A 25,251-nucleotide genomic window follows, 5' to 3' on the forward strand; every position below is an offset into this window, starting at 1 on the left:
TTATAAATGAACCTGTAGGTGTTTTCATATATGCATGTTTTCGAATCATTTGAGCAAATACATACGAGTGCAAATACTGGACCATATGGTAATACAATGTTTATCTTTATGAGAAACTGTCAAATGTCTTCTAAAATGACTGGACTATTTTGCCTTCCTATCAACAATACATGCAAGTTCTGATTGTTCCTTATTGTCAACAGCAATTGGTATTGTCAATTTTTTAATTTTATAAATTTTAATAGGTCTATAGTAGTACCTTACTGTTGCTTAGTTTACATTTCCTTATGACAAATGATATTGAGCATTTTTTCATAGTTTATTTGCTATTAGTATATTTTCTTTAGTGAGATCTCTATTCAGATATTTTTGTCCATCTTCCAACTGTTTTTTTTTCTTTTTTTTTTTTTTTTTTGGTCATTGGGGTTTCAAAGTTCCTTGTATATTTTATATGTAAGTCCGTGATCAGATGTATCTTTTGCAAATAACTTATTTCAGTGGCTTATCATAACTTTTATTTTTTAACAACGTATTTCACAGAAGTTTTGATTGATTTAAGTATAATTTTTTTATTTTTTTCTTTCATACTTTGTGCTTTAATGTATCTAAAAACTCAGAAGACAAAAAAGACAGTAAAAATGGACAAAATAGTTGAGGAGGCATTTCACAAATTAAGATCTACAAGTGGCCAATAAGCCTGTAAAAAAGATGTTCTACAGTATTAAACACAGAGGGTAAATGAAACAAATTAATATTTAGAGACCACTCTAATTTCAAAAAAATTTAAATGACAATAGGAACTGTCGCTGCAGTTATGGAGAAACAAGAACTTATGTCACTTTTATTGAAAACATAAAGCAGTTACAAACACTGAAAAACTACTTGGCAGTTTCTTATAAAATTAGACACACACTTACCATATGACCAGCAGGCTTTGGAAAATTGTTGGAATATATTCTAGCTTCAAGTGGAAACTATTATATATTAGAATTAGTGGAGTGACTTTAAATAATTTATATAAGGTAGAAATGACCCTCAACCTGCTGCACAGAGAATGAATTGTTCTGGAGCAAGTGGAGGCAATAATGGTAGGAGGGAAACAACTGAAGTGTTATTTGAGTGTCAATGTTGGTGGTGATAGGAGTGGAGAAGAAAAGAAAAGCATAGTTCAGGACATACTTTAGAGGAGTTCATGGGAATTGAGAGTAAATTGGGTATGGGTAGTGAGCAAAGGGAAAGAGCAAAGAAGTTAAAGATTAAAGTTGTTATTTGAATCAGTGGCAAGAACGAAGATGGCATTAATTTGAACTGAAAAGCCCTAGGGAAGAAGAGTTTTTGCAAATAGAGTTTTATGTATTTTAAACTGGAGATTTTATTTGATGTCGAGGGGAAATATTTAAGTGGAGTGCCAAATAAGGACGTCAACCATTTCTCTGGTATATGAATTACAAATATTTCCCCATGTTAATATTTGCCTTTTTAATGTGATTATTACATAATCATGTATGATTGTGTAGTGAACATTTATATTCAAATATATGCTATATGTTGTATAGGGAAATGAAAATATATTTTCTTATATCTACCTATTCCTTTTAATTGGCATTTCAAAAATAAGACATTCTCTGAATGATTTAAAACTTCAGAGTAGAAAATTTTCAAATGCCTTTGTCAAATTTCCTAGCAACTACTGTATTTTCAATTTAGGTTTGTTAAAATTATGCTTTACATACTTAAGCACTTGTGTTCGTATACAAAAGTAAAGTTCAAGAACCATTTGAGGGAACACAATTGTCTCTACTCCAACCACCATGAATGGAGGAACACTTGATCAGATATAACACCCCTTTTTATTTGAATTCTCAATTATCCAAAGCGAAAGCAAAAACAATCTTACTAATCGAATAACTTTCTAGATGAACTTAAATATTTTAGATGAATTTAAATATTTCAAAAGTATAAGAAAACAAATGAAATAAATATACTTACATTTTGGTCTTAGACATTTTCTTTAAGATAACTTATTTTATAAATACTTATTTTTCACCTAAGATATATCCGATTCCATAATAAGTTTAGTTTTTTTCCAAGTTGCTGTTGTAGGTGTCATAATTAATAATTATGATATATAGGGTGTTTGAAGGGAAGTGAAATGCACTGTTACCTCTACTTTCCATTATAAATGCACTGCACAGTCTACTAACATATTAAAGTCACATTTTTCATAATATCAAATTTATAATACTATATTCAATGTTTAATTTGTGGGAACTAGGTCAAAGTAGCCCCAAATCAATTGAGTTTATTATAAGATAAAAACTGAACTGACTCACCTAAAGCTGCGCTTTTATCAGTAATAATCTTGACATTACTAGCTCAACATTTCTATGAAAGGGAATAAGGGCCAAAAATGCAAAATGCTCCCAAAGGAGGAGACACAGGGTGAAAGAATAAAACTGTGTTTTATTTATTTTGTTTTGTTTTGTTTTTGAGATGGAGTTTTGCTCTGTTGGTGGCCAGGCTGGAGTACAGTGGCACAATCTTGGCTCACTGCAACCTCCACCTTCTGAATTCAAGCAATTCTCCTGCCTCAGCCTCCTGAGTAGTTGGGATTACATGCATGTGTCACCACGCCTGGCTAATTTTTGTACTTTTAGTAGAGACAGGGTTTCAACATGTTGGCCAGGCTGCTCTTGGACTCCTGACCTCAAGTGATCCGCCCAGCTTGGCGTCCCAAAGTGCTGGGATTACACGCATGAGCCACCATGCCCAGTCTATTTAGTTTTTAATATACACATAGAAAAGAGGCAAGAGCAAATGTTTTAGAAGTGTTGTATGCAATTTGAACATGGATTCTAATATGGAAAGAGGCAGCAGGAAATTTGAAGACAAGCTCAGCTTACATAATGATGTTTATAGTTCTAATATTTTATTAGTACTGTAGTTTACTTTCTGCGACATGGAAAACAGCTATAAAAATAATAAGACCATGCTTATAAATGGCAAGATTATGCTACAAAGGGCTTTGTGGTTGACATGTAATTGCCATTAAGGCCTCTGACTCTCTTGTCTGGGTTCATTAGCCTACAAGTAAACTACAGTTGCTATTTTTCTAAAAGAAGTGGATATTTACACAAAGTTATGCTCATATTTATCAATTAATAAACAAGTTTCTCTTGTCACTTTTAGCAAGTACAAAGTTAGATAAATAACACAATACCAATTTTCTTTAATGCTTTATCTAAAGCACACTTCTATTTTACTTCCCTATTTGAAAATTTTAAACTACATAAGTATGGATCATCTTTTTCAGGAAACTGCGAAACTGCAGATAAAAACTGAAATAGGTAGAAAGTAAGGGAGGGATAGGGAGACATTAGAAGTATTTCTTAGAAGTGTTCTCTAATTTCCCTCATAACTATGAATAGGCTGTATACTTGTTTTTTTTTTTTTTTTTTTTTTTCTTTGAGAACCTCAGAGCGTGAATTAATCCCACAGGTCTTAAAGCCATTTTTAAAAATACTGAGAAAAGGAGAAAGTTATAAATAGGCTTTTCCCTAAAGAGCCTCATTGAATTTACAAGTATGCATGCATACATCCCACATATTTTACACGCACACGAAACTGTCAAGGTTGCACTGGCTGAGCTGATGTAGTAAAGCTGACCTTGGGAGATGATCTGATGGTAAATGAGGTGGCTGAGCATTCATTTGAAAGGGAAATTTTGGTCATTTTAATCAGAACAGTAGTTGGTTCTCCCGTAGAGAAGACAGATTAGTGATTGATTGGAACAATTAATTAATATTTATGAAAAGAAAATAATTATATAGTTTATTATAAATGAGCAAATTAAAGTTTTTATACTATAACTCTTGTCTAGATACATACATTAGAATTCCATTTTTTAAAAGATTCACAATAAAGGAACTGTAGAAAAAATTATAGGATGTTCATTAATCCAGTCAATGTAAATGATGGCTATGAAGACTTAAAATTCTTTTAATTGGATGCTAAATTAAAAACACGATTTTCACTTACAGCTCAATACGTAAAATTACATATGGTTAAGAAAACAGCAAAATCCTATAAATGTTGAGTGGTTGCTGCTAAAACCAGAGATTACAAATGATTCAAATTTTATCTTTATAGTTTTCTATGTTTTTCAGGCTTTCTACAGTCAGCCAGTAATGTTTTTTATAATCAGTGGAATACTTAAGTTTTATTTAAATGGCCTTATCTATCAAATTATATCTCTTGCTTACACATTATCTTGACACAAAGAATTTCATTCTAAAAGTGAGACTCTATCTGTGAAGGTCCTGACAACCATGGGCAAGCCCTGATAATGATTTACAAATACTCCCGGGAAATTACCTCTATCTTCTAAACAACACAGCATCATGTTCACTTTAACTTATAATAACAAATTGGTCATGCGACTTAACAGACAATGTTAATTAATGCTGTTTTTATTCCAGCAATATTCTTTATTTCAGTTAAATTCAGAGAAGCTGCTATATTGAAAAACTGAAGAGGGAGCTGGATGTGAGTTTTTTGGCCATGAAGAAGATTTTTGCTTCCTCTGCAGTGATACAAATGAGCATGCTCATTCCTCACCTGGGAAACAAAACATTGAGGCTGCTGTCATTCTGATGCTGAAAATCATAATGATGAATGTTGTTTCTTTAGGTGCAAGGGCAGAGTTAAGCTGTGTTGGAAGAGTAAACAACCTTTACAAAAACATAGCCACATGAAGGAAAAGTACTATAAAGAACGGAATCAGTCTTTGAACTAAAGCTATCATAAGATTAATCTGATTTATTTTGTGTAAAATGTTGAGCATGGCATATAGTAGAATCTCAATAAGTGTGTATTGAATAAATTTGAAGTGTGACTATAAAGTAATAAGGCAGGTTCCACAGGTTGCCACAATATTTTATGGCTATGGCTTGCTTGTTATTTTACAGTTGGTATAAAAGGGATCTTCTATATAAGACCAATTTTGTCCTTGTTTTCTGACCTTAATACCCTTGATTTTTGCAGTACTTAAAAAAAATAGATTTAAGAGTCAGACACATCTGGATTCAGTCCTTGCTCTTGTATTGTGAGCCTATGCCCTTGGGCAAATAACCTAACTTACATAAGCCTCAGTGTCTTCCTTTGTAAAATAAGAAAAATAAAACCCAACTCAAAGAGTTTTGATGAGAATTAAACAAAATAATATGAGTAGAGCAGTACACCTGAGTTATAGTAAGTGCTCAGTAGATAGGAGATATTATTATTCTTGAAATGAATTCATTCTATGGCGTTGAGAGCTAGTATCTTAGGCAACAATATAGCAGAATTGTTAAGAGGTTGGGGTCTGAGTCAGACAATCTTTGTTTCATGTCCCATCTGTCTCTTACTAGTTGTGTGATCTAGTTATTGAGCTTTCTTAAGGCTCAGTCTCTGCACCTATAAAATGACAACAAAACAGTTTCCTCACAGAGTTATTCTGAAGATGTAATTAGAGAATTCATATAAAATGCGCAGCAGAGTGTTAAGATTTACTAAGAGTTGAGTAACATTAGTTTGCATGAACTTGTTACTGGCAAGACCCAGTCAAAGGCGACATTGATCCTGTTGCTGGTTCCCGAATGTCCAGGCTTTCTAAAACCTTTGCTCAGCAAAGATCACTTATATAAGCATCTAGGGGAGGGCTATGTTCACTCGTCTGCCTTACTACAGTGAATTGATGGCTTCCCTTTCCCCTATTCCTAATGTCTTCGTTCAGCTCATCAAACAGTAGCTGCTCCACTATATATATCCCATACACATTTATTCAGCATCATATATCCTCAGAAGTTGCTGTCTTTTGACACCATGCGGATAATGAGAAAATAAAAAATTACAAAGTAAAAGAACTCTCATAAAGTATTTGTGGTCATTATTCCCTGCCTCTTTTAAAAAAAAGGCTTGAGCTTCATTCCCCAGCTGGCTTTCCCAACTGCCTTGTAAGCTCGACATACAGATATCATTAGACCCAAGATCTGTCAGACTTTTCAGTCTTATCTACTCTGTCCACATGGATCCCATTCTATCTCTAACACTACAGTCTTCAAGGTGACCACTCTTCTCTATATAAATCAGAACCTATTGTTCCAGAGGGAATCCAAGTTATCCTTAGTAAGCATTCATTAAATGCAATACAACATACATAATTGATCTGTGATCCTCACTAAGCCCTGCAAGGCACATAACTCCAGTTCCACTTTACAGATTTGTAAATTGAGCTTCAAGCAGTATGACAGCTTGGTAGGAATGGAAAAGATGAAGCATAAAATCAGGTCATGATCACTGAACCAAGCTATCACTCAAAAAATAATCTAAATGATCAATTGATCTCCTGAAATAAGTAGGACATATCCATGACTCATTTATAAAGTGTTAGTATATGCCATTTCCTTTCATGATATCTGAACCATTAGTAATTTTGAACCATGTTAAGAGAGCATAAAATTTTGAGGCATCAAAGGGATAATTTAAAGTTTATTTTTCTTGTAAAATGATGCTTCTCTTTACAAATAATTTACAATAAGGACACCAAAGTGGTACAATTCATTACAACACATCTAAGGAATAGTGTGTGGTCACATTGGACTAAGTATCATCTTCTCTGATTTGTTTAGTCAGAGTTTGGTAGTTTTCTGCATATAGATCCTTGGTTAATTTTGTTGGATTATTATACATAATAATAATATTTATTTTGGTGCTAATATAAATGATACTTTGTTTTTAATGTAAAATTCCAATTGTTCATTGCTAGTATATAGAAAATAAATTGGCTTTTGAATATTAGCCTTTTATCCTATAACATTTCTGTAATTGCTTGTTAGTTGCAATTGATTTTGTTGTTGTTGTTGTTGTTCTTTCTGATTTTATACATAGACAAACATTTCATCTGTGAAAAAAAGACTGTTTTATTTCTTCTCTTTCAATTCATATGGCTTTTATTGTCTTTTGTGCTAGCTAGGACTTCCAGTATGATATTGAATAGGAGTGGGAGAGAGGACATTATTATCTAGCCTTATTCCTGATCTTGGGTGGAAGGCATCGAGTTTCTCAGTATCAAGTATCATGTTAGCTGTAGGTACTTTATAGATGATGTTTGTTAAACTTAGCAAGTTTTCCTCTATTCCTAGAGTGCTGAGATATTTGCTGGAATTTTTAAAATATTTTTTGTGCCAATTGACGTGGTTATTGCCTTTATGTATTTTGCCTTTGATGAGATGGATTACATTCATTGATTTTGGAATGCTGAACCAGCCTTGCATACCTGAGATAAATCTTACTTGGTTGTGGGGTGTAGTCCTTTCTATACATTTTCGTTTTGATTTTTCTAATATTTGTTGAGAATTTTTGCATTTACATTCGAGATAGTTATTGCTGTGTCGTTTTCTTTCCTTCTAATGTATTTACCTGGTTTTTAGTGTTAGAGGAATGCGTACCTCACGGAATGAACTAGCAAGTGTTCCCTGGTTCTAATTTTTTCTGCAAAATATATGGAAAAACTGGTATTATTTTCTTCACAAATGTTTAATATAATTCATCAGTTAAATCATATAGGCCTGATGCTTTCTATTTAAGAAGGTTTTAAATTATTGATTACATATCCGATATTCAGATTACTGTTTCTCCTCAGTGAGTTTTGGTACTTTGCATCTTTCAAGAAATTGGTCATTTCATCTAAGACTTAAATTTGTGGATATAGAGTTGTCCATAATATTTATTTATTATCCTTTTAAAGCTCATAGAATTAGTGCTGATGTTTCTTTTTTCATTTTTGATATGGCTCATTTGTGTCTTCTCTCTTATTGCTTTGTTAACCTGGCTAGACATTTATCAATTTTATTGATCTTTTTTAAAAATCAGCTTCTTAAAGAACTTTTCTTCCTTATGGATTTTCTTTGTCAATTTCATTTGTTACAGCTCTAATTTTTATTACTTCTACTTTTCTACTTGATTTAGGTTTTACTCTTCTTTTTCGACTTTTCTAATGTGGAAGCTCAGTTTATTTATTTTGAGTATTTCTTTTTTTCTAATACATTTTATGCTATAAATTTTCCTCCAACCACTGCTGTGGCTGCATTCCACAAATTTTGATAACCTGTATTTTTATTTGTATTTACTTAGTTCTAAATATTTTTAAATTTATTTTGAGAGTTCTTCTTTAACTCACATGTTATTTAGAAGTATGTTCTTTAATCTCAAATATTTCAGATTTTCCAGGTGTTTTACAGTTATTAATTTCTAGTTTAATCCCATCATTGTTTAAGCATATACTTTATATAATTTTTATTTTAAAAAATTTGTTAAAGTGTGTTTTATGGCACAAAATGTAAAGTCAGTATTGTTTAATGTTTTCTATGAGTTTGAGAAGAACATGCATTCTTTTGTTAGATGAAATATTCTACACATATGTATAATGTGGATCCAATTGATTGATTGTGCTGTTCAGTATAACTCTTTCTTTAGTGATTTTATGGCGATTGGATATGTTAATTTTTGATAGAGAGGTCTTGTGCTGAACTCTCCAGATATTATAGCATATTCTTCTATTGCTTCTTGGAGTTCTGTCATTTTATTTGCTTCATATATTTTAATATTCTCTTCACAGGTAAATGAATACGATTTTTTATATCTTCTTGGAGAATTGACCCATTTTATAAATCATTTAATATCCCTGTTTGTCACAAATAATTTTTCTTCATAAGAAGTCTGCCTTGTCTGAAATTAATATATCTATTTTTATGAATTAGAACAGCTTTCCTTTGATCAGTGTTAACATAGTATATCTTTCTTTATCCCTTTACTTTAACTTATCTGTGCTTTATATTTAAAGTCATAGGGGGAGTCCAGTTCAAAACTGAAGCCCATAGGTTCGAGAACCAGCAAGAATTCAGTGTTTCCATTTCAGCCCGAAAGCAAGAAAAACATTAATGTTCCAGTCTGAAGACTGTTTGGCAGAGAAATTCTCTCTTACTCATCCTTTTTGATCTATTGGGGCATCAACTGATTGAGTGAGGCTCACCGACATAAGGGAGTATAATCTTCTTTACTCAGTCTACCAGTAATTCAAAGGTTAATCTCATCCTGAAACATCCTCACAGACACAACCAAGAGGTGAAAGATCTCTGCAGTGAAAACTACAAAATATTGACTAACGAAATTGAAGAAAACACAAATAAATGGAAAGATGTCCTATGTCCAAGGATTGGAAGAATTAACGTTGTTAAAATGCTGTACTTCCCAATCTACAGATATAATTCAATCCCTATCAAAATTCCAATGACATTATTCACAGAAATAAAAAAAATCATAAAACTTGCATGGAACTACAAAAGACCCTGAAGAGTCAATGCAATCTTGAGCAAAAAGAACAAAGCTGGAGGCATTGTACCACCTGACTTAAAAATACACAACAAGGCAATATTAACTAAAAGAGCCTGGTATTGGCATCAAAAAGATGCACAGACCAATGGAATAGAGTATCTATATGACCCAGTAATAAATCCATGCATTTGCAGTCAACTAATCTATGATAAAGACTCCAAGAACACACATTGAGGAAAGGACAGTCTCTTTAACATATGGTGTTGGGTACACTGGATATCAACATGCAGAAGAATGAAACTAGAACCTCATCTCTCACTGCCTACAAAAATAAATTCAAAATGGATGAAAGATTTAAATATAAGACACACAACTGTAAAACTACTAGAAGAATACATAGGGGAAACATTTAACATTGATCTGGGGAAGAGTTGTTTGGGTTTTTTTTTTTTTTTTTCCAATACCTCAAAAGCACAGACAATAAAAGCAAAAGTAGACAAATGCATTATTTCAAATGAAAAAGCTTCTGCACAGCAAAGAAGACAATCAACAGAGTAAAAAGATAACCTACAGAATTGGATAAAATATTTGCAAATTACACATCTGAAGCGGGGTTAGTATCCAAAATATATCAGGAACTTAAATAACTCAATAGCAAAAAGATATAACTAAGTTTTTAAATGGGCAAAGGATCCAAATGTTTCTCCATTTCTCCAAAAAAGACACACACCTTTGTGTGTCTTTTTTGGAGAAAAGATGGTTTTTTTGAAAAAAAAAAAAAAGATGTTTTTTTCTCAAAAAAAAAAGGTGTTTTTTGGAGAAAACAGGTATATGAAAAAATGATCAACATCAATAACCATCAGGGAAATCCATATTAAAGCCACAATGATATATTGCATCACACCTGTTAGAGTAGCTATTATCAAAAAGACAAAAGACAACAAGAGTTGGCAAGGGTGTGGAGAAAATGGAACTCTTCTACACTGTTGGTTGGAAAGCAAATTAGTATAGCCCCTATAGAAAATACTATGGAATTTATCCAAAAATTGAAAATAGAACTACCATATAATCCAACAATCCCACTACTAGGTATATATCCAAAGGAAATTAAATTGGTTGATTCAAGAGATGTCTGCACACTCATATTTATTGAAGCACTATTCACAATAGCCAAGAATGTGAAATTAACCTAAGTGTCCATCAGCAAACAGATAGATAAAGAATATGTAGTATATTTACACTATGGAGTACAATTCAGCCACAAAAGAATAAAACCTGTCACTTTCAGCAAAATAAATGAACCTGGGAGACACTATGTTAATTGATATAAGCCACGCACAGAAAGACAAATATTGTATGATCTCACCCATATGTAGAATGCAAAAACATTGATCTCAAAGAAGTAGAGAGTAAATTAGTGGTTACCAGAGGCAGGAAAGGGTAGAGGGAAGAGGGGCATAAAGAGAGGTTGGTCAACAGGTACAAACTTAGTTAGATAGGAAGAATGAATTATCATGTTGCATTGCATAGTAGAGTGCCTATAGTTAATAATATATTTTATATTTCAAAATAAATAGAAGAGAGGATTTTAATTGTTCCCACCACAAAGAAATAATAAATGTCTGATGTGATGGATATGCTTGTTATTCTAATTTGATCATTACACATTGTATACATACAGTGAAACATCACACTGTACCCCATAAGCATATACATTTTTTGGAGTGTCAGTTAAAAAGTAAAAACAAATAATGTTCGACCAAATATATGAAAACCTTATGGTCCTGTCAAGTTGACACATAATTTTTACTATCACAATATGCATTGTAATTTTTCACTAAAACCTGGAAATTGGGTAATAGGAGCTGAGGTTCATAAGCCTTTAGTGTGAGGTTTAATGTGAATCTGTCTAGGAGTTGGACTGTGTTAATGTTTGCGGTAGCTGTAGGGGCCATAGGTTTTATCATCCTCTAATGTTCTTATTTTTGCCTCTTCTTTTGTCTTTGGATGTCTCTGATAATTTCTCCTTTTATTAAATCTGCATCTTCAAGATCTGTTCATTATAATGCACTGTTATTATTCTGGAACCTTTGTGATGTGGTGGTAAGGCATTTTGTGAGGGACCGGAAAGTGCTCTATAATGCTGTATATTAAATTTTAGTCTTTTAGTGGGTCTGAATTTCTGAGCTGTGACCTTCATATGTGTTTCTTAGGTTTTATCTTTCCCCTCAAAATGAAGACAGGAAAACTAGAGCAGAATTTGACTGATTGCCTTTTCCCCAGATAGATTAGGTTTGGTTCTGGTAGTTGTTTCCCTTGGAGAGCTGTTCTTAGTCATGCTCTAAACATATTTCAGAATGATTACTTTTCCTCTACCCCTGGTAGAAACATGAGGGGATGTGTCTTTAATCTTCATCATGAGAACCTATTCAGTTTCCTGGAGGAGAACTCATAAAAAGTGTACAGTTTCCCTATGACTGTTGCCCCCAGGAGTTTCTCACATGCTAGTTCTTCCAGACTCAGCCTCCAGTAATTTGTCAAAATTACTTTGTGTCCAGTCAGTTTATGGCTATGTGTTTGCTCCAGGTAAGCTGATCTTTATTGTGATTCTCTGCATTCATCTTTCTCTACAGATTTCTGGGTATTGGTTTACCTTGTGACCTTATTGCTCTAAGAGGTCCAAGAAAAGTGGTTTATGTTCCCTTTCTCATGGGAGTGATGGATTCCAAGCACTTCATATGTTAGAAATACAGCAGAACTTTACATCTTCTCTACCAGTGATGTTTTTGGATTGCAATTAAAGGGGAAATCCATAGTTTCTCTATTTTTTTCCCTTATCTCTTTCTACCTTACACCATGGAATTGTTGATATAATTGTTTCAATAGCCCTGAGGGATTTTAAAATTGCATATTTTAAAATATAACCTAAATGCTTGTTAAAATGCAGAAATTGTAGTTAAAATACAAATATTAAAATGTGGTTTCTCATGTTTAAGATTTAAGGACGTAGGAGTTAAACTAGGGGATCAAAATGGAACTGGGGCTGTCCTTAAATCTCAGGTTTTATTACTTAAGTAAATCTTATAGGTTACTTAGCAGATAAATACTAGTGATTGGTGACTCAAGAAATAATAAGTATTTACAAAAATGGATTAATACATATTAATTTTCATTATCAATTTCTCTATGTAAGCTGTTTATAGGTAGCAAATTTAAAAAATTTTTAAAAGCAAATTAAAGAGAAGATATTGTTTTTTAATGCAATTGATTAATATGCAGATAATAAAATTCTAATTCTTCCCTGTAAAAGAATGGGAATATGCAACATGTTTTCTATCGGTAACATTTTAGTATCATATGTATCATTTTCCTTAAGAGTAATATAAGCAGCCATATTTAATTCCGTTTATACAGTTTTACCTTTACTTTTCATACAGGTAATACCTTCATATAGTGCAACACTAATTAGTATTTAAACACAAAAAAATCTAATATTTGCTTACAGATTGAACTCTAACTTTTTGGCTGGTTAAAAGGTTGGGTTTCCATTAACTGAAATGAGTAGGACTTCAAGTAGAGCAGATTAGTAGAAAACATTCATAAATTGCATTGGGTTATTTATGTTTCATATTCCTACAAGATAGCCAAGAAGATAGGTTGTGTTGGCAGTCAGAAATATATCTAGAGTTCATCATAGAAAGTTGGGCTGGAGATAGGCATTTGAGAGTCATAAGTAATTAAAAGTTGTTTAAAACTATGGAACTAGATGAGATTACCAACTTAGAGCATATATGACAGAGAACCAAGCCTTGAGCCACAGGGTATACAATATTAATCATTCAGGAGAGTGAGGAGCACACTGTAAAGGAAAGAGATTGAGGAGGAGTGAAGTGGGTAGAAAGCATATTAGGAACTGTGGCTTCCCGCAATCCAAGTGAATAACAAATTTAGGAAGAAAAAATGATCATCAGGAGCAAATGCTGCTCATAGGTTGAGTAAGATGGGGACGAGATGGTATCATTTGATTCAGCAACACAGAAGTCATTAGTCATGTTGACAAGAGACATTATAGTGGAGAGATGAAGGCAAAAATTGTATTGGTGTAGGGTCAAGATAGAATGGAAGAGGTAGAAATGGAGACACCAAGTACAGACAATTCTTGTTATGATAGCATTTTCTTCTCCTTCACATGTTTTACTGTCAGTTCCCTTTTGATGATCCAGTGGCCTGATTAAAGTAGTGAATGAGTTGACAGTGAGAATCTTCTTCACTTGTATTGTTCTCTCTGCGTAGAGAATATTCTTCCCTCAAAACTTGTTTTCCATAATTAGCCTTCCACTGAGGCTGGCTTCTTCTCCAGGTGGACTGTGTTCCTGTGTTTCTTATAGCCTGCTGCCGTAGGAGATAGTCTAATATTTTCAAATCTCTTAGTGTTCCCTTTATTTGCTTGCAGACATAGGGTACGAATTTCTCTACAACAATAATGTGATTTTGAGACGGGAGAGTTCCCTTGAGCCCCTCATGGGACTTACAACAGGGGTGGCTCCTTTACTGGGTGCTGCACTCAAACCTCTTGATGGAGAGGGAGCATGCAGGTGAACGGGTACAGAAGCCAGGGCAAGTGCCTTTGGGCACCAGCAGGAACAAACCCTGTACCAGCCCACACAGCGTCTCAGGGTTGCCTGTACCTCTGGATCCCCAGAGGGCATGTGTTACAATCAGTGCTCTTTTAGCATTTGTCATCCAAGGATGACTAAGTGTTAAAACAGCTTGGTAGAGAGTTAGCGTGACAGCCTCTTGCACCCGCAGCCAGGTTCTTTTCTGTGCCCAAGAGGAATGAGGTCACATGAACTTGAAGGATGACGAATGCAAAGATTTTATTGAGTGGGGAAGTGGCTCTCAGTGGGATGGGGAGCTGGAAATGAGATGGAAAGATAATCTTCCCCTGGGGTTCAGCTGAATTCCTCTCTGACCATTGTCTCCGATGTCCGGCATCCTCTTTTCTCAACATTCAGATGCTTCTTTTCTTCTCTCCTTCTCTGCTGTGCCACTCTGCCCCTCTGCTAGTGGAGTTTTGGGTTTTTATGGGTACAGGATGGGGGGCATGGAAGGCCAGGGTGGTTTGGGTAAAGGCAACATTTGGGCGGGAAAACCGGAATACATATTCTCATTTAGGGCTGCAGGTCTAAGTTTGAGGGTGGAGCCCTTGCCAATGATCCTGCTCTTTTCTACCCAGTTTTTTCCTGCCTCATGTCCATATCAATTCTACCCTCAATGACTTTTTAGTTTTATCTGCATAATGTCTAGGAATTCTTTGGCATGGGTGGCATAATATGTCATTCTCTACCTAGTGTCCAAGGGTTATTTCAAATTTTCTGTTCTTCTTAATAATTTTTGGTTATTCAGGTTTATTTTGTCAGAGGAAAGTAAGGGGAGGAATGATCATCTATGTTCAATCACATTTCCAGCAACTCAAGCTCAATAAAATTAGATTCCAGCTGCTTACCAGCTGATTGCTGTTGAACAAATTACTAAACTTATCTATGTGTCAGTTACTTTATCCCTAAAGTGACTGATGAAACATAAAGTGTTCCTATGAAAAACTGTAGGGCTTGGCGTAAGTTAAACTACAGGTTTTTGCCATTCTGAAAGCACACAGTATCTTCATGATATGCAAACATCACTGCTTATCTGTTATATGCAACCATAAAGGTATCATTAAACACGGGAGAAGACTGAACATATGATGCAGAAAAAATACATGAGTTCTAAATTTCAGAAGTGTTGGGAGGAGTTAGAAAGAGATGTATATTGTTGCCAAGAGTTAAGAAAATTAAGTCTGAAAAAATTCACAGAATTTTTCTAGAAATAAGACACATGACAAAATCATGTTAGGAAGACTAAAATCCTAGCAGAGCACCAAGGGGCATACTGGTCTTGGATTTTGTGATTAATGGAAACATTATTGTGTAGCCTCTAAAATTAATTCAGAGTACTTTCAATGCCCTTAAGGCATATAACAGGATAATGTAAGGTCACAAGCTTTAAAGATAGCTATCATCACCCAATTCAATTTCTTCAAACTGACTGCAAATTAGTTGTTTTTCCTTTAAGAGCTATTCTAATTCAGGGAATTAATAAGCAAAGCTTAATATATAAACCTTCCTGCCTTGCAAACTATATTTCAGCCTTGTGGTAAATGTAGTATACCATCAGGATCTTTTTTGCTAAATCATGAGAATTTTAGAAAAATATAAAGTTTGTATGTCTTATTTTTATTAAGATGTTGTGTATCTCATATTTAATTTAAAAACATTAAACAATCAAAAGAGATCTAATGTCGATTTTATTCATTCTATCATTTTTTAGCTTTAATTTGGGTAAATAGTTTGCTTTATTGTCAACAAGATCATCAAATAGTTTTAAAATCAAATGCAAAAACATGTTTTCTATTGTTATTTATTTATAAATATTGGCAAACCATGGGGTATGAGATTCTTATTTCTGTAAATACTCTCACTTTCAAAGTTTCAACATACTTATATGTGAAAAGGTTATGAAAAAAATGAAAAAGAGAGAAAGGCATGGAGATTAATTCTTTATTCCGCAAACCTGTATTAAATAGCTATTACATGCAAGTTCCTATACGATGCAAAAGAACTTATTGTCTTGTGGAAAAGCCAGTAAATAAATAGACAATACAACAATTTAAAAATTGCTATCACAAAGGAAGTGCTTGGGGGAACAAAGAAGAATACTGACCCAGACAAAAGAAATAGGATTATTGTTTGTGCATAAAGTTGGTTTTCCAGTTATCTGTGCTGCATATGTTATTAAGAAATATGAGACACACAATCTAGAGAGAAGGAGTTGCATTTGCAAAAGCTTGGAAACTTAAGAAAATCCAACATGGTTGGAACAAGGGGTAAGAAGTGAAGGAATGATGAGAGTTGACACTGTATGGGTAGCAGCCTGATTTTTAAAAATTATTTTGTTTCAAGGAGTGTTACTGAATGCTTGACGGTTGAGTGTTGACTTGCCAATGTCTGTTTATTGAGAGAGCTACTTCCCAGAGATAGTGGGCTTCTTAAGGAAAACAAGCCTAATAACTGCTGATAGGTCAAGATAAGAACCAAAATATGATCATATAACTTAGCAACATTATAACATTAGTGGCCTTGGCAAGATTTAAAATAGATGTTATGAGGAAAGTTAGATGGAAGTGACCAATGAACCTAGAAAAATCTATAGTCTATATTGAGGGCCTCCCTATTATAATTATGAAAAAAAACTGTAGAAATGTGCACGTTGTGGATAGAGGTTAATAAAACATCTTTGAATTATAATAATCTAAATCCTTACTATTAAAAGCTCTGTTTCCAAGGATTTTACCTAAGGGTGTGTGCAGATGAGCTCTAATCAGTGCATAGAAAGAGCTATCCTCAGAATTCAGGAGCAGGGTCAGAACATGCCCTCCTATGATATTGAGGGTATTTAGCATCTTCATAAAAATGTGTGTGTTTATCCATATTAAGAAGAAATGGTTTATGGAGGCTCTGCTGAAAATACAAATTCAGATCACAATTGCTATCAGTTGACTAATCTGTCTTACAAATCTCATAAAATGACTAATGTACGGTAAACTGGCAAGTAATATATTATAACACTATTGAAAAATTGATGCCATGATACCAAAATGGCACTTTCAATATACAACATGTTAGAGGTTAATGTTTGTTAAATTCAGTCTTCAACATAGGGTGTGTGCATCATATAGGGTCCACAAAATGCTCAATAGGTCTATCTGAAAGGTAAACAAATATTCCCACTTCTAAGCATACATATTAGTTTGTGTATACACACATGAATATATGTGCATATTTATCTATCATCTATCTATCTATATCTATAGTATGTTTTGTTTTGTCTGAAAAAGAAATTATTTACCCTTACTACTATTTAATGCAAAGACTCAAATTGGCTTCTTAGTTGGCCCATGGTTAGTTGCCATTCTGTAGGGGGAGCTGTCTCCCAGATACACTTCAATGTAAAGGTGTTTGTGGTGGCATCCTTTTCTCGTCTTTCATCATGTTGCACATACATGGCAAAGGACAGCAGGCAAAGGACAAGTAGGACTGTTCAAATATTAGGAAATATAAAGGAGCAAACATATTCAGGAAGCTACAACACATCTGATGCTATGAGAAAGTAGGGAAAATATGGAAGAGTAAGGAAATGAAATGGAAACCTAACTGTAAATGTCATAATATTGATAGTAAGGCATTCTTTCTCCTCCCTTTATTGTCTTCTTTACCTATATCTCCGATGGGCTCTGTGTTTGTTGTTTTGGGAGAAGTCTGTGGCAGGGAAGAATATAGGACAAGACCCTATGCTCTTACAGCTTTTATTTCCAGAAACTAGATGCAACAATTAGGAAAAAGATTCCTGGTATACACAATATGAATCAAGCGAAATAGAAGGGAGCATTAGACTTCTGTTTACAAACTCCAAGATTAAAAAGAGAACTGTGGAGAGAAGGGAAGATAGATAAATAGGGAGAGGGAGGGAGGGAAAAATGAGAAAGCTAGAAGGAGGAGATAGAAAGGGAAGAGATAGAGAGAGAAAGAGGGAGGGACAGAGAGAGAGAGAGAGGTGTTAGAGAGAGAGAGAGAGAGAGAGAGGGAGAGAGGTGTTGGCAGCTCCTGGCAGCTCACAGGGAATCTAGCAAGTCACCAGAGGGAAGTTTGTGGTGCATCTAAGAAAATAAAGGCATGGGTAATTTCTCTAAAGTTCTGTCAGTTCTATGTGGCACAGAATACAGTTGAGTCACAGATCTTGGAGTATATAAGCCAACCAAGCTGACATATATCTCACTGTAAACCTGTTGGAGCTAAGCCAAGATCCACATTGTCCTCCTTCCTCAAATTTTTGCCTGAACACTACATGACACTGTGAAAGGAAAATAAATCTTGGGACTCCAAAATCACCAAGCTAAAGGGAAAAATCAAGCCAGGAACTGCTTAAGGCAAACCTGCCTTCTGTTTCATTGGAAGTCATCTCTCTGAGGCTCACCTGAGATATATGCCTATCTGATTGCTTCCTCTGCCCTATCATTTATGTAAAAATGCAGATTCACTGAGCCAGAATAAATTATGTATTCAGTGGAAGGCTGATCAAGGACTCAAAAGACTGCAATCTTTTGTCTCTTACCTACTTCTAACTTGGAAGACCCCACTTCCAGCTGTCCCGCCTTACTGAACTGAACCAATGTACACCTTACACATATTGATTGATGACTCATGTCTCCCTAAAATGTATAAAAGCAAACTGTACTGCCAACCACATGAGCACTGTAAGAGTTAAAGAAAGAGGAAAGAAACACGAAACACAGCTGGCAGTTAAAGACAGGTTTACTTTAGCTCAAACCTGAGATGCGCTCCTGGCCCATTTCGGTCAGGAGCGCTTTCTCTTACAGACTAAGAGTATATATTGGTTTTGGGGTGAGGGGCCTTATCACCAGCTTGGAGTGTTTATATGTGTGGAGAAGCTTATGGCAGGGCTGGAATCTCTCTGGCTGGATGGGATATTATCTTGGGGCAGATGTCTTTCCCTCTTTCCAGCCCAGAGAGGGATTATCTCAGGACTAGCGTCTTCTAGGCTGGTCAGGGAGGTTTTATCTTTGGGCTAGCATGTCCCTGGTAGGGGAGGAGTTTGGAATGTTTCTGGTTGGAAACGTTATTTGTGCTTTATGGTCATGCTGACCTTAGCCATTAGGCTGATGCCCTTTGGATTTAGGCAGATTTTTATTAAGGTAAACTTTAGAATGAGGGGCTTGTCCAAGAGGCGATGCTCCTGCTCTGTCAAGCACATGTCTCAGGACTTCCTGAAGCTGTGTCACGGGTGCATCCTTAACCTGGGCAAAATAAACTTTCTAAATTGACTGAGACCTGTCTTAGATATTTTGCATTGACAAGACCTTGGTACTGTAACAAATCCCTGGAAGGTGGATGTGGAAAATCCCTAGAAGGGATTGAAATCAGAATGATAAAATAGAGACAGAAACTAACTTGAGTTATAGAAAAATAACTTGAGCTTGATACTGGATATTTAAAAATCATTGTATATCTATAACGACTTTGTATTTAATCTGAAAAGTAACAGAGGACTCTTATAGAAGCTTAATTGCAAAAGTGTAACATCACATTTCTTATTAGAATATTCTTATGGAGAAGATATCAGAGGAGAAATATAGCAAAACATGTTCCCTGATGAGTAGAAAGATCGTATTTATTACAAATTAACAAATTGGTACTGTACTGTAAAAATCAATATCTCAATTCAACTCAAGCTCATTTTAACAAAATAACTTCAAGTTTCAGAATCATCAACCCTGAAAATCAGATTCTTACCCATCGGGACACTGCTAAGAAATGGATCTTCCAATTAACTCAACCTGACCAGCTGGCATAATTCTCTTAATAACTAAAGAGTTTTGAGAGACAATGAAACCTCCTCATCCATATAAGCTCTAGAAATTTAACACTTTTTAACAGTCCTACAGGGTGTGAGGGGATGGGAAATCAAACCGGATGACAAATCAAAGTTGTGAGAGCAGCATTAGTAGAGAAAGAGGAAGCAGCACTTTCCAAACTGTTACTAGTGTCAGGCCTCTGAGCCCAAGCTAAGCCATCATATCCCCGTGACCTGCACATGTACATCCAGATGGCCTGAAGCAAGTGAAGAATCACAAAAGAAGTGAAAATGGCCGGTTCCTGCCTTAACTAATGACATTCCACCATTGTGATTTGTTTCTGTCCCACCTTAACTGAGCAACTAACCTTGTGAAATTCCTTCTCCTGGCTCAGAAGCTCCCCCACTGAGCACCTTGTGACCCCTGTCCCTGCCCTCAAGAGAACAACCCCCTTTGACTATAATTTTCCACTACCTACCCAAATCCTATAAAACAGCCCCACCCCTATCTCCCTTCGGACTCAGCCCACCTGCACCCAGGTGATTAAAAAGCTTTATTGCTCACACAAAGCCTGTTTGGTGCGCTCTTCACAGGGACGCACATGAAAAGTACCATCTTAGGAACATAACTATGGCTTTATCTGATCTCCGATCCAAATTCTAAGAGTTAATAAATATGCAATAAAATTTCAAAAAGCTAAGAAAATAGGTACCTGATAATATCCATCTAGCTTACAGATAATGATACAGAATTACCAGTAGTGTCCTTTCCTTCTTCTCTCCTTCCTTCCTTAAATATTTATGTGCCAGGTACTTTTCTAGGGACCAAGGAAATAAAAGTCTCTGTTCTCATACAGGCTTATGTCAAGCTTCAAGAAACAGATAATAAATACATGCATACATTCATACGTATTATATCAGGTTGTAAGAAGGGTTCTGATGAAAAACCAGGAAAGGAGATAGAGTGATTCAGGGATAGAGTTGCAATTTTAAATAAACTGGTTGGTGGTAGTGACATAAGAGAGTGATCAATGATGATCTGCAAAAAGAGTATGCAAAGTGAATGAGAGTATAAAAGTAATGAAGCAAGAGCATGCCTGTCATATGTGAAGAATCAGGCAGGTGACACATATGGCTAGATTACAGAGCATTAGATGAGATCACAGCGGCAACTGAGAGACCAGGCCAGGTAGGGCCTTTAGGTCATTATGAGGTTTTTGACATCCACTTCAAATGAGGAAGAAAGCTATTGATGTATTGTGTGCAAATTTATAATATCTTACATTTTCAAAGAATCACTCTATGAAGTAGGAAAAGACAGGAATCAAGATTAAATCTAACGTCATGCCCCCACCTCTCATCCATCAACAACTGGAACAATGACATTGACAGAGACAGTGAAGACTGGGAAGTTGTGTGTTTGAGGTAAAGATCCGGAGTTTGGAGTTTAACATGCTATGCTTGAGATTTCCACTGAATACCAAATGAAAATGTCTAAAAGGTAGTTGGACAAATATTTTGAAGTTAGAGGAGAAGTCTCAGCTGGAGAAAAAAACTGCTTCAATGTTTGCATCTAGATAATATTCAATGCCATGAAACGACGAGATCACCTAGGGAATGAGTTCAGTTAAGGAAGAGAAGAGGTCTGAAAATTGAACCTAGTCACAGTAATTAAGCAGTGGAGAGATGGAAAGAACCAGTAAAGGAAAAATGGGCCAGTTATTTAAGAGGAAAACGAAATAGTTTGGTGTTCTTTAAGACATATGAAGAAAGTGTGGAAATTATTAGTTATGCCAAATGCTGCTAGTTAGTCAAATAAATCTAGAATTTAGAATTGGATTTAGAAGTTTATTTGTGGCCTACACAATAATTTTGGTGGGTGAGAACTAAAACCTGAGTGTGGTAATTTTAAAAAAGAATGTGAGGAGAGGGACTGTAAACACCTTCTCAATACTTGCTGAAAAAAGGAACTGAAATTTGTCGCGGTATCTGGAAAATTTAGGATTAACGTGGAAATATGTACAACATGTTGCATGGTGATGGCACTGATTGAGTAGATTAGAAAAAGTTGGTAACAGGGCATACAGATGGGAGAGTTTCCAGAGCTACGTTCTTGAGTAGTTGGGGTAGAAATAGATTGGGGGCACAAGTGAAGGGGTTGCCTGAGGTATAAGCATTGTTAACTTATTAACAATAACATCAGGAAGGGCAAAGTATAAGGTCTCAGATGCAGGTGAGCAGATTGATATGGAGGTCAGAACTGGTGGATATTTTCTCTGATTGCTTCTATTTTCTCTGTGGAATGCTTGTGGGCAAAAAGGTGTGGGACATTTAAGGCAAGGAAAGGGATAAAATAGTATTCCCAGACTTGAAGTCAGCAGCTAGAGTGAAGTAAGTCAGCTGGCTGTGTGTTTTTCTTCAACCAGAGCAGTTAGAGAAATGGATTATCCAGATTTGAAGTTTGGGCAAAATAGAGACAAATGAATTTAGGAATTGGCAAGAGTGTAATTTTAATGATGAACCATAGAACTTAAACTTGGTAAGGAGGAAACTGTCAAAGAAAATTTGCAGTTGAGAGAGTTATACAGCCAAGGACAACTTTATTCAAGACAATTGTACCAGGGAGAGAGATGGAAATCAACTCCACCACAACAAAAGATGAGAGTATTTTTAAGTGCAGTGTGAGCTGCAGGATATTAGTGGGGAGGTTGGTCAATTGGGTACGTCCAGCACGTTGAATGAGTCACTTCTGAACTTGCAAATGTTTTTCTTTGTGATTAGGCTATTTGTGTTTGCTAATTGGCACTTAGCAAGGTAGGCTGCTACCCTTCCACAGAGACTGAAAGAGAAGAAAGCGACCTTCCTCGATGATTACATTTCAGAGGGATGACTACCAGATCCTTGAGAAAGACATTACTGGTTTATAAAATGGGCAGGAAGTTGGGAGCTGTGTCTACACTTTAAAGATGCAGATAAATAATTTGCAATTAAAGCTTTTAAAAGTAAGTACTCTAAGGAAAGGAAGGTTAGTAGCCTATGGTTAGGAGGAAATTTGTCTAAAGTTTAGTCAAGCCAAGGAGATAGTTAAGACTTGGTCTGAAGCCAGTAGAGGTGATGGTGAGAGACATGAATGTAACAGAAGAAATGGGTTACAAACAGGTTTCTATTTGGTCAAATAATTTTAGGTATTGGCATATTGGTGGGAGTTAATAGGGAATACAAGTTTTAGAAAGTAATATTTTCTCTATTCTGCCGAAGTAAGTTTTTCTTCCTCTGGAAGGAAAAAATTTTGGCATATTAGACACAAAACTGAGTTGCATAAAAAGCAATCTGACATTTGTTTTCAGAGTTACTATTGACACTTTTTATATTTGAGTGATTCATTAGAAGCAAGAATTATAAATAAATTAACTTTGTAAATTGTGCCATAATGAATAAACCTCAACAAATAAGGGAATGTAATAACCATCTAGTGTATATACACTATATATTGATAAATGCTAGGTATTTTCTCAAGGATTATTTTATTTAATCTTCACAACAGTTAAACTGAGCTGGAATTAGTCCATATTCTATGAATGAAGAAAGTAAATCTGACAGTTTTTTTAAAAAAGTGACTAATAATCCAGCTCAGTCTACTTCAGTATTGATGAAGCCCTCTTTATTGTCATTGTCACTATGCCATATGTAACTGTAATTGTAAGGCAGAATGAGTTTTACAAAAATAGCAGACTAACCTTATTTATTGAAAAGTTTGTTTTCTCTGGTGTAATCACTTCCATATTAAACTTTTTCAAATATAAATTTTCTTAATAAGAATTTTATGTCAAAAACAGCTATTGGATAGGTTCTTTTTACTTCAGGTAGGGACACTGCCAACATCCTGTAGGGGAATTTTTTTAATACAGGCACAATGAATAGTGATTTCCAACTGTGAACTAAAGAGTTACTCAGTAATAATCTAACAGGTTTGCTGAAATATTTTTTAATTTGAAGCCACATAATTTAATAAAGTTGGTTTCTTTAATATGCAATTAAGATCCTCTTAAAGCATTTTTTCCATCCACTTCTAAAGATGATATATTGAGGTTACTTTCATTTTAATGATGCACTCTAAATCCACTTAATACATGCAGAGAAAAAATGCTTTTAGACTGACCTTAAGGTAGCAATTCCTTTGAAGTAAAAACTGTATTTCTCCATTTCAATTTTACAGCAACGGCCAGTTTAAAGTGTTTCATTGGTATGAATATTCTCTGACAGGATTCTGGTAATATTAGATTTGAAAATATAAAAAATGTCAATGTGCTTTAACTACAAATCAATTTTAAGGCTCTGTCGTCAATATCAAAATACCTCTCCAACTCAAATTACTTTGTTTTCAATAAGCACTGTGTAAATACAAGAGATGAATCATATCAAAATATCAGATTGGTTGACTCTAGCTATTGATTATTGGAGAATAAAATAATGTCAATGGCATAGCTAAGCTTCAGGGAATTACTAAAATAAAGTTAATTCATGCTTAGACATCCAAAATCACATTTATTAAATCATGCACAAGCCTTCTCTTTTAGTTTAAAGGGCGAAATGAGTTTTTTTTTTTTTTTTTTTTTTAATGCCATGAAGATTGCCAGAGTTTAAGGATATGGTTGAGAGTTCTTAAAAAATAATATGAATTGCATGGATCTGTTCCATACATTTAAGAAGGAGAATAAACATTAAATTTGCACATCAACTGATCATATCCTTTGATATGTGTTTCTACTTCTGCATCAGAGAACACTGTCTTCATTGCTATAGGCTAGGGAGTAGAGCAGTCGTCTGGCTACCATCTTGTAGGGACTCAAATGAACATGGTTGTGGCATGTGCCATTACAATTATCTTCATTTCATTTACTCTTTTTTAAAAACGTGAGGAAAAAAGTGCTCTGACAAATAGCCACTACTCTGTGAGGATTTTATATAAGAATTTGAAATGATGTTTGCCAAATGCAAGGCACTAGGTAAATAAGCAGAGCTACATGGAAAACCACCAAGAGAAGATTCAAAAAGGTTTTTATAACTTTATAGTTCTGTGCTGACTTAAAAAATACTGACATTGATATTTAACATAATTTCCTGAAGCAATTATTTTTGCCTACATCTTTATTTTCAAGTAAAATATTATAAATAGGAAATAAACATTACATAGAATAAATAAGAGGGAAATTATGTATACTCCATTTCCTGAATCATCTTCTCTATATGATGCCAGTGTGTAGCTGGCCACAAGAGAAATTTGCATGAGATCTGGACCAATGAAGTAGGAGCAATCATTCCCTAAAGATCATCACAGTTACAGGCAGGGAAAGACAAACATGGAGATACTTGTGGGTCCCAATTTATCCTCACTCATTTCTGAATTCT

The sequence above is a fragment of the Theropithecus gelada genome, chromosome 4 (genome assembly GCF_003255815.1).
Source record: "Theropithecus gelada isolate Dixy chromosome 4, Tgel_1.0, whole genome shotgun sequence".
NCBI lineage: Eukaryota > Metazoa > Chordata > Mammalia > Primates > Cercopithecidae > Theropithecus > Theropithecus gelada.